This window comes from Balaenoptera musculus, chromosome 3 (assembly GCF_009873245.2).
Source record: "Balaenoptera musculus isolate JJ_BM4_2016_0621 chromosome 3, mBalMus1.pri.v3, whole genome shotgun sequence".
In the NCBI taxonomy this organism is placed as follows: Eukaryota; Metazoa; Chordata; class Mammalia; order Artiodactyla; family Balaenopteridae; genus Balaenoptera; species Balaenoptera musculus.
In genome coordinates, this window is record NC_045787.1 from 34638373 (window position 1) to 34646946 (window position 8574).

The 8574-nt window shown below is 43.1% G+C and overlaps 1 pseudogene; it reads left to right on the forward strand.

The window, feature by feature from the left end:
* The first annotated feature begins 3491 nt into the window (after window positions 1–3491).
* Window positions 3492–4435, forward strand: LOC118893369 (annotated as a pseudogene).
* The last annotated feature ends 4139 nt before the right edge of the window (window positions 4436–8574 follow it).

Sequence of the window (8574 nt, forward strand, 5' to 3'; positions counted from 1 at the left end):
CGAGTTTATTTCAAAACATAAGGAAAATTTAACTCAAGCTATTTCTTGTAAATGCCTTTGAAAATCATTTAAAACCAAAAACAAAAAACCCTTGTCTTACTGAAACGGAATAAGATAATCACTTTAACCAATCCCCTGCCCTCTGGATACCCCCATTGTATTTAATAACCAATCATTGTAAAGGTCAAACAACTTCCTCTTGTTTATTTTATAAGCTTCCCGGAGATGTCAAGCCTTTGAGCTTCTTACGAGTTTTCAGTTTGAAATCTAAATTTTTGCGAACAGTTTGTTTCTTCCTCAATATCCAGTAAAACTCTGAGTCTTCTTTTAACAATTACTGTCGTTAAAAGTAGGATGGAAAGACGACCGCTTAAGAATCCGGGGGCTGGTGAGTAACTGGTGCTGGAACCCATTGTGCTCACTGATTTGTGACTGATCTGGGAACCCAGCTCTACTCCCTTTGTGTTGAGCTCTCCAATTCTGTTGAGGGACCTTTGTGGAAGCTTCTTGGTAAGTCACCCTGCTCTGTTCAAAAGGGGGAAAACTCGTGATTCCATGGTTTTTGAACCGCTGTTGAAAAACGGGCAGAGTTAAGTTGCCTTAGGGAATCTAAAGGCAAAGATGGGTTCTACTTGGTCCAAAACGGGAAATACAATCTTGTGCCTTTTGGGAAAATGGGTGAACTATTGGATGATTAAATTTAAACATAAAACTCTCTCTCTCCCTTCCTGCACCCTTTTCAGCCTCCTCCTTCCCTCCCTAATGTGCATCTGTATCACACATCAACCAGACCTCCTCAAAGACGGGAATGCCTGCTCCACAGCAAAGATTTTTTTTTTCTTTTTCTGACGCCAGCAATGCAACTTCTTAAAGATTATCATTCTTACACAACTCTATAGGGGGTCATAGTGACATACCACTTGCTTAGTATGTGTTTACCTGGACAATGTATTTTTGGTGAACTTTATGTAAAATGTCAGCATGTCATTTTGTTGTAGGATCCTTTGTCTCGAAAATGTTTATGACTGTGCCTTCTACTAACAGGAGAAACAGTTCTCAGAGCTTCTCAACGTCTGTCTCCTGCGTTATAATCCCCAGTTGGACTTGAATCAAAATTCTCTTTTGCTTCTTATCTTGATTCTTAATTGAATTTCCGTCAACATTTGCTTGGCATAGTTGGCAGGATATCAGAGACACCCACCAGTGGAAACCTGGAGTCTACCCCGAACCGGTGCTTGGTACCAGCCCCGACCCTTTGAGCCCCACAGGCTTCTCGGTATTCCTCAGGTGCTTTGGTGAGTTCTCCTGATGTCTGGACAAAATTGCTTTAAATGACATCCTAAATTTTACTCAAGCTATTTTTCTTGGGACTTGGAGTCCCAGGGAGGTACTGACGTTTCCTAGGCAAGGACCTAGGGGGAATTTTAGAGTGAACTGGCTTGGCTGGCTTTTTAAGTTTTTGGCTAAGTTGGAAAGATAGTGTATATGTGGTGTATATGTGTATATGGTGTATATGTTGTATGTATGTTTGCTAGTGAAACGAGAGACTTAGCCTGCAGCTCAAAAGAAAAGAGACCCTTGCTCCTTCCGGCCACAAGGCATTCTCAGGCAACTGAGAACCTAGCGGAAGTGTCTGAGGGTCAAGCCTCATGACTAGCGGTGGTCCCACAGGGGATCCCACTACAACCATTAAATAAATTCTGCTCATGGGGATGCACAGTAATTATGGCTGATCACCCAGTGCTCCAAGCACTCACGGCAGTTTTAGACTGGCAGAGGGAGAAACCGAGCCACATAGAAGAGTGGAACCAACCCCAGGGTAACTCCTTGGGGAGCTAGACTCAGAAGCAGCACACATGGGATTCATCACACTGCCCTGAGAAATTTGTTCAGATCATATCTAAATTAGACTACCAAATTAGTAATGGGAAAACATGCTTCAAAGGCTCTACAGCTCCCTGATGGACAGCCAGCCACTGGAACGCCAGCTGGCTTCATGTACAATTGGAACGAAGCCAACACTTGCAAGTATTATCTTAACTCTTAAATGGCCAGGATAGAGCTCTTTTGACATTCCAAAACTGTTTTTTTCATAAGCAGAGAAAGCGAGCTTGATAAAACATGTTTCCAAAATTCTGACTCAGAGAATAAAAGTATTCCTAGGGGAAAGCTTGGATTTATAATACTTATCATGCCCTTGAAATTTAAACACAGTGCTCATCGCCTGAGACTACAGCTTTGGATAAATTAGAACTTAAAACTGAGAGAATAAAAGGGAAAAGAAACCTTTTTAAACTCAAGCAGGAAAACTATGAGAGCTCTGTGTCTTTCTGGATATTCATATGTCTGTGTGTATGTTATAAATATAGTATGTGTCTACCTTCGGATGGTGTTATCAAAATTAATTTGTTAAAAGAGCTCTGTTGACTTAAAAATAAGCACACAAATCAAATATTTCTAAATATAACATAAACTAGCCCAAAATTTTTAAAGAATCACATGATCTAGGATTAATTTTTAATGAATAAAAATAAGATTAAGTTAATGGTTTAATTGACACAGACATGTCCTTAGAGTCATCAACATTAAGTATAGTACTTTTATTGTACTATACAATATACTATACTAAACCTAGGTTTACTGAAAATCAGTAAGCTCATGTTATCTCTGTTATAAAATTGGTCAACAATAAAATTAACTTGGTATGATATTTTCATAAGTAATGAAATAGAGATAAATAAGATAAAAGTTTTTGGGTGCGCTCTTTAGAAATAATGTTTTATATCTGCCTAAAAACAGTTTCTCCAGGTATTTGGTAACTTGAAGCTTTAGAGTTCTGCTAAATTAAGTTAAATGATGGAAATTCATTGAATGTCTAGATCTTTTTTTTTTTTGGCCTTGCTGCCCGGCTTGTGGGATCTTGGTTCCCCCACCAGGGATCCAACCCGGGTCCATGGCAGTGAAAGCCGGAGTCTTAACCACTGGACCGCCAGGGAATTCCCTCTAGATCATTTTTTAATAAGATAAAATACTGAACATTAATTGCTAAAGGAATTTATGTTTACCTACTTTTGACCTCTTATTACCGAGACACAGAATATGTTCCAGACTATTAATAAATATATTTTCTGTTTTATTGGAAGATTGTGTTATGAAGTGGAGTGTTTGTAGAAATTAATTTAAATCTAAAAAAAGGAACCCTGGGTAACCCAAAAGTGGCGGCGGGCGGCGGGCCTGAGGGGTGTTAGGGGCGGCGCGCTGGAGCCGGCGTGTCAGCCGCAGCCGTGGCCCGCGGCTTTCTGTGCTGCGCGCGGGCCCCGGCCGCCTGCGCCTCGCCTGGCCACCCGGGCCGCAGCTGACCCGCCCCGGCTCGAAGCGCCACGCCGGCCAGGCCAGCCCCGCCTCGCCCTTCCTGCGCCTCCCATTCCGCTCCTCCTGCCGCAGGGCCGACGGCCTGCAGCCGCCTTGCTTGGCCGCTCGAGGCTGCCCCGATGCCCGAACCAGGCGTCAGGAGGAACGGCTTCTCGCCGGGAGAGCTGTGCTGGCTCTTCTGCTGCCCGCCCTGCCCGAGCCGCATCGCCGCCAAGCTGGCCTTCCTGCGGCCCGAGCCCACCTACACGGTGCTGGCGCCCGAGCAGCGCGGCCCCCAGCCGGCGCAGCAGCCTAGCCAGCGCAGCAGCAGCCCGAGGAAGGCACGGGCCTCGGCGCTTGCAGGCAGCTAGCGCGCCGACTGGCCGTACTCGCGGCGCAAGCTGGACGCCGTCGAGGTCTTCTCGCGCACGGCCCGGGACAACCGGCTCGGCTGCATGTTCGTGCGCTGCGCGCCCTCCAGTGGCTACACGCAGCTCTTCTCCCACGGCAATGCAGTGGACCTGGGCCAGACGTGTAGTTCCTATTGATGCATCAGCTCCGCTCGCGCATCAACTGCAACATCTTCTACGACTACTCCGGCTACGGCGCGTCAGCTCGGGCAAGCCCTCTGAGAAGAACCTCTACGCTGATATCGACGCCGCGTGGCAGGCGCTGCGCACCTGGTATGGCGTAAGTCCTGAGAACATCATCCTGTATGGTCAGAGCATTGGGACCGTCCCCACTGTACACCTGGCCTCCAGGTATGAGTGTGCAGCCGTTAATTCTCCGTTCGCCTCTGATTTCTGGATTGCGTGTGGCTTTTCCCGATACCAGGAAAACATAGTGCTTTGATGCTTTCCCCAGCATTGACAAGATATCTAAAGTCACCTCTCCCGTGTTGGTCATTCACGGTACAAAGGACGAGGTCATCGATTTCTCCCATGGCCTGGCCATGTATGAACGCTGTTCCCGGGCCGTGGAGCCCCTCTGGGTCAAAGGGGCCGGGCATAATGACATAGAGCTTTATGCACAATACCTAGAAAGACTAAAACAGTTCATATCTCACGAACTTCCTAATTCCTGAAGATGACTTGATTTTATCTCATCTACAAGAGTCCTCTGTTTTGCACATCCTTTAACTGGATAGCTGTCATGGCGTGATAATCACGAGGAAATGCCCAGCTTTTCGGGCGTCCTAATCAGTCAAAGAGCTGAGGACATCTTGGTCTTTTGTATCTAGAGGTTCTACCACTTCACACATGTTAAACTGAACAGTTGTGATTTCCAGCTTCATTGCTTTGCAGAATGGGAATGAGAGCTGAGTGGGGGGACCGTTCTCTCGTGCTTTAAAAAAGATGCTCACACCCCTTTCTCTACCTAACCCATCACAGTAGGATTCATTTATGCACGACTCAAACTCTCTCCATCCACGTTCTCAGTATTTGATCTGCAGCTCTCTTTCAGCCACTGGATTCAGGGGTCCAGTCCATTTGTGAAACTGTGATAGTGTAACTGGAAACCATTGTGATGAAAATTCCTTCGTTAATTTTTGTTAACATGCCGATCTTTCCCCCAAACAAATCAGTTAAAGGGTAATTTACTGGAACTGTTGTGAACAGCTTCACCAACTGCAACCATATAAATATAATATTTATAACTATTCTAAATTATATTCTTAAGAATATTCTGGAATATTCTTAAACAAAAGGAAACTGGTTTTTTTTTTAATAAATTTATTTATTTCTTTTTGGCTGCGTTGGGTCTTCGTTGCTGCACACGGGCTTTCTCTAGTTGTGGCGATCAGGGGTACTCTTTGTTGCAGTGCGTGGGCTTCTCATTGTGGTGGCTTCTCTTGTTGCGGAGCACAGGCTCTAGGCGTGCAGGCTTCAGTAGTTGTGGCACACGGGCTCAGTAGTTGTGGCTCGTGGGCTCTAAAGTGCAAGCTCAGTAGTTGTGGCACATGGGCTTAGTTCAAGCGCAAGCTCAGTAGTTGTGGCACACGGGCTTAGTTGCTCCGCAGCATGTGGGATCTTCCCAGACCAGGGCTCAAACCCGTGTCCCCTGCATTGGCAGGCAGATTCTTAACCACTGTGCTGCCAGGGAAGCCCTGGGTTTTTTTTTTGTTGTTTTTTGTTTTTTGTTTTTTTTAATTTTCAAACTTTTCTAAACACCATTATTTATCACAGTCCTTAACTTTATTAGATCAATGACAGAACAGATATGCTCTTGAACTGAAAAGAAAGCTGCGTTTTATAGCTACTTTATTTATTTATTTATTTATTTTTGGCTGTGTTGGGTCTTCGGTTCGTGCGAGGGCTTTCCCCAGTTGCGGCAAGCGGGGGCCACTCTTCATCGCGGTGCGGGCGGGGACCGCTCTTCATCGCGGTGCGCGGGCCTTTCACTATCGCGGCCCCTCCCGTTGCGGGGCACAGGCTCCAGACGCGCAGGCTCAGTAGTTGTGGCTCACGGGCCCAGCCACTCCGTGGCATGTGGGATCTTCCCAGACCAGGGCTCGAACCCGTGTCCCCTGCATTAGCAGGCAGATTCTCAACCACTGCGCCACCAGGGAAGCTCCCTGGGGTTTTTTTTTAAGAGTAAATTTATTACTAGTCCACAGAGTTTTAATATTTCGTTCGTCTGGTTGGTCTAACAAAGAACCTAAACGACTGTCCTTCTGTAAAGTCCTCCTTGTAGGCTTTTTTAAAGTACTCTACATATTTGCAATTACATTGTGCATAGATTCTTTTTTTTTTTTTTTTTTTTTTATGGCTGTGTTGGGTCTTCGTTTCTGTGCGAGGGCTTTCTCTAGTTGTGGCAAGCGGGGGCCACTCTTCATCGTGGTGCGCGGGCCTCTCACTATCGCGGCCTCTCTTGTTGCGGAGCACAGGCTCCAGACGCACAGGCTCAATAATTGTGGCTCACGGGCCCAGTTGCTCCGTGGCATGTGGGATCTTCCCAGACCAGGGCTCGAACCCGTGTCCCCTGCATTGGCAGGCAGATTCTCAACCACTGCGCCACCAGGGAAGCCCTGTGCATAGATTCTTAATGGGTAGTTTTCTTTTGTCAGTCTACAACAACAAACTGCAAATTCCTTGTTTGTAATGTAAATGATTGCCTACATTTTGTTAATATGTTTTTATTCCTATGTTTTCTATTAAAAATTTAATAACACTTCCAAGACAAAAAATTACAAGTTTATGCTTTGAAAAATTTATGTAATTAAAATTTCACTAAACTAATCTTTCTAGTTTAGGAGTTACTTGGGTTTTCACACTGGAGTTGCTCCAGTAAGCATCAGAAGTGTAAGATGCTTAAAACTGCTACACTACTTGATTGGTTGGGGGTTTGGGTTTGAGGGTTCTTTGGTTTTATTTAAAAAAATTTATTCCAAATTTAAAAGCCTTAAATGTACTGTAAGCCTCAGATCGTTGTACAGGTGAATTGCGGTTGGTTGCCAGTTTGTGTACTGTTGCTTGGATGCAGCACAGCGGTTGGTCATGGAATAAAGGATGCATGGATCAGAAAAAAATTTTTTTAATAAAAGAAATTTTAAAAAATTTAAAAAGGAACCCTGAAAAAAGAGTTTTATGCATGGTCAGGACGGACTAAGAATAGACTGAATTTAATCAAGTGAATGAATTTTGATAGTAAAGTTGTACAAAACTAGAACTTGTTTTTTCACTCTGTTAAGAGAAAAAAGTTTTCTGGAAATATTGATCTCTTTTGATAAATAGCTTGTAAAGTTTCTTTACTAACTCTTAAGCAATCTGTTGTAACTTTCTGTACTTGCCTTTGAAATCTTTTATTGTCACTTTGGTTAAATGACTATTGTTTCACAGCAACTATGATCCTACTTAGCCAAATGTTTAAAACCTTTTGCTATCTTTGACAAACTTCCTCAAATCAAATTCTAAATGTCCTTTTGACCTCTAGTTAACTTTGGAATGTTTCGGAGGGTCCCTGAACACCTCAAAGAGAGATATTAAACTAATTAGCCTTACTTGGTTATGTTAAATTACATGGGAAATATTGTCAAATAAGTAATGATAAAACTTCTTAGAAGGTTCTAATGTTCTAGAAATTATATGAACTCCCTAAAATTTGAAATGTTGTGGTATGTTCTCAGTCATATTTCTAGTTATTATTTTAAAGTGTCGTATGTCACAGAAATAGCCAAATTTCCTTGACAACTGCATTGTAATCAGGTCTTTAACCGTGTTTTTTAAGTCTTTTGTCACTTATAGAGTTGTCTTACTCTGATGCTTTTACAAAAATGTTTGTAGATGACTTGCTTTTATGCTCTAAAACTAAATTTGATTCCATAGCAAAAGGACTTCCACCTTGTATGGGGGCTATTTCACTCTTATGTAAGACTACTGAAGAAATAGCAATGGGGGTGTTCTTTATTTATGTTCCACACTCAGTTGAGTCCTTCTAAACTCTCACCACACTCAGCACTTCTGTAAACCGACTAATTTCTTATGAAGTATTGTTGCTTTCTGTAATAACCTTAAGCCTGCAACTTTGCTTCCAGAACTACAGGAAGAAGACAATCAGGACTGCATTTTATTAACAGATTATCTTCTTGTTCCCAGGAATGACTGACAAGAAGCTCCTATTGATAAGGCTAATCTAATTTGATTTACAGATGGGTTCTACTTAAAGGATAAGCAGGGGCATTATAGAGTTGGATATGCAATAACATTCACAGTTAATATAAGTGAAAGCTCTTATTTACCAGAAAAAGTCAGCACAACAAGCTGAATTAATTGCCCTAACCTTAGCTTTTCAACTTGCTAAAGACCAGCTAGCAAATATTTATACTGACAGTTGCAATGCCTTCTGGAGTGGCACACAACTTTGGAATGCTATGGGAACAATGAGGTTTTTAACCTCTTAAGGACAACCTAAAAAACGAAAAACAGATTGCAATTATTAACTGCTATACAACTGCCAAAAAAACAGCAATTATTAAGACACCAGGACATTCCAAATCTGACACTACGGAAGCTAAAGGAAATCAGCTTGCTGATGCTGCAGCGGAACAGGCAGCTTTAAACACTCACGCCATAAAGCCTTGAAATTTTCTGTCCACTGCTCTCTGTTAACCCTGCTAATCCAGTAAAAGATGTCATCTATAAGCTCAAGAAATTGCTACTAAAGAAGACAAACAGATACGGTAACAAAAAGGTGGAATTTTGACCCCACCACACAAATATGGTT